A 2,114-nucleotide genomic window follows, 5' to 3' on the forward strand; every position below is an offset into this window, starting at 1 on the left:
TACTGCCCGGAGGTTCACAACGCACTATTCTACTATTTGTTGGACCTACTGCATGTGATCTTCTATTGCTTCTTTGTGAGGCTCCTCTATCTATCCTAACGCATATAGTCCCTACATGTACACTAGCATGCCCTCAATCTCAACCGTAATGGTGAAGGCCTCATCAATCCAAGGTTGGATGTGTGCTTTGAGAAGGCCCTCTTTCTGTCTTGCAACATCCACCTGCTACTTCAGTGCCCTTGCATTTTGCATCTTTGCCAGCTGTTGGGTGAGGACGAATGTCTACATCATTCTCTTGATACTGTCAGACTTCTGCTACAGTTCATGCACCTCTTTTTCCAAGCATTTTATGTTGGGGTCCTCCTGCAAGGATGTGAGGACGTCGAACTCTTGGCCCAACATTCTAGTGCAGTCCTACACTACCCATCTAATTTCTTGCAATCTTGTCTGAATTGTGCTAACACATTGTTCTTTAACTTCCAGAGTAGTGGAAGGCTGCGCCTTCATCTGTAGCTCAGCAATCTGGGGGCTCAACTTCAACTGCACTTGCTGCACTTGTGTTGTTTCCTCACACGCGCATCAGACTCCACTTTCCAAATAGTGGATCCACATCTTGGTTGGTAGGTCAATAGCGATGGATAATTCTAGAACATGCCGATACGCTTCATCCACTATTTGTGTGATCTGCTGATTTTGTGACACTAGCTGGTCACGTTGTAGGTTGATTTGTTTGATGTTGATCTTCTGCTCACTCAATACTTGGATTGCACGAACTTCCTAGGTGCGTAGCTCTATCGTTATGTCATCCTGCAAGTGACCCAATGTGTCTCGCAGAAGGGAAACAAAATTTAGGCCATGTCCCTTGATCCGGTCCACCACAGCTCTATCCTCCTCACTCTCTGCTATTATTGCTCCTTCCGGTATTAGTATGGTGTTGGCCATTTTTTTGCATTGCAACTGCTCCACTATTGATGTACCTATGGTGCCGTAGGTGGCTACTGTTCCTTCCTATGAGGGCCGCACCTGAAGTTCCTACAGATGCGCCATTAGGGCCCCCAACACATTCTTTTGCTCCATCATAGCTTCCTGGAGCGCTTCCCTAGTGACCTCGTGAACCGTGTCCTTGATGTCATAGAGGTTAGCCTCTGTCAATGTAACTCGTTCGATGTCTAGTTTGGAAGCCTTGGCCTTCTTTCGTGGGCCTGATCATTCCATAACACATGACCATTTCAGCTGTGTATATGTTGTGCTCGGGTCTGTGCCTTCTGTTGTCTCCTCTGCTCCTTCTTTTGTGGAAAAGTTCAAGCCCCCTTCCCTACGTCGCAGTGGCCCCCATTGCTTATGTTGTTACTACCTTTTCGATGGCCTTGGCCTGCTCTGTAGCTACCTTTGCTGTGCTTTTGTTGGGCCAGCAGCTTGGTGGCATCCTTCTACTTTTGTACCGCTATTCTATCCTGCTCCGCCAGATTCAGGGCGAGCCACTTGGGAGGCCATGTTTCAAGTATGGAAAAGATGGCATCATTAATTGTGAAGAAATGAATCTTGGTCGAGTTTGATGCTGGATCCTTATGCACCTTGATATCCACATTGTGCATATGCGCCTTGAAGTCTGCAAAGATCCATAGACTATTGTACACTGTGGGGGATAGGTGCATCCTCCTGTTAATCCACATCTGGATGCTCACTTCCATGAGCACCTAGAAGATCTTAGTATCGTGGATCCACATGGCATCGTTTGTGGTCTAGAGTGATGCATATTTTGCAGCCTCTGGCAAGTCCTACTCAATATGAGGGAACTGACTGTCTTAAGGCAATTCCCTTGTCACCAATAAAGTAGACAAGAGAAACCACGTGTAGTGGAAGGTCTTGCCCTACTCTTGAGCTTCCTTGCAGCTAATTATAAATTCTTCAGAGAGGAACTTGACCCAATTGAATTGGACCCCTCCGCACATTGTTCTGCCAGCGCAACTACCGGCACTAGTACCTCGTCTCCGTGGCATTTTATCATCACCTTCCTCGCCAAGAGTTGGCTATCTATGTGCACCCCTTTATCTTTAATGCTACTGATTTTGCAACCCCGCTTGTTCTTTTCCAATTTGTACTTCTTCTTCATG

This window comes from Pinus tabuliformis, chromosome 4_2 (assembly GCF_031772625.1).
Source record: "Pinus tabuliformis cultivar Carrire ecotype Pingquan chromosome 4_2, CPIR1, whole genome shotgun sequence".
NCBI lineage: Eukaryota > Viridiplantae > Streptophyta > Pinopsida > Pinales > Pinaceae > Pinus > Pinus tabuliformis.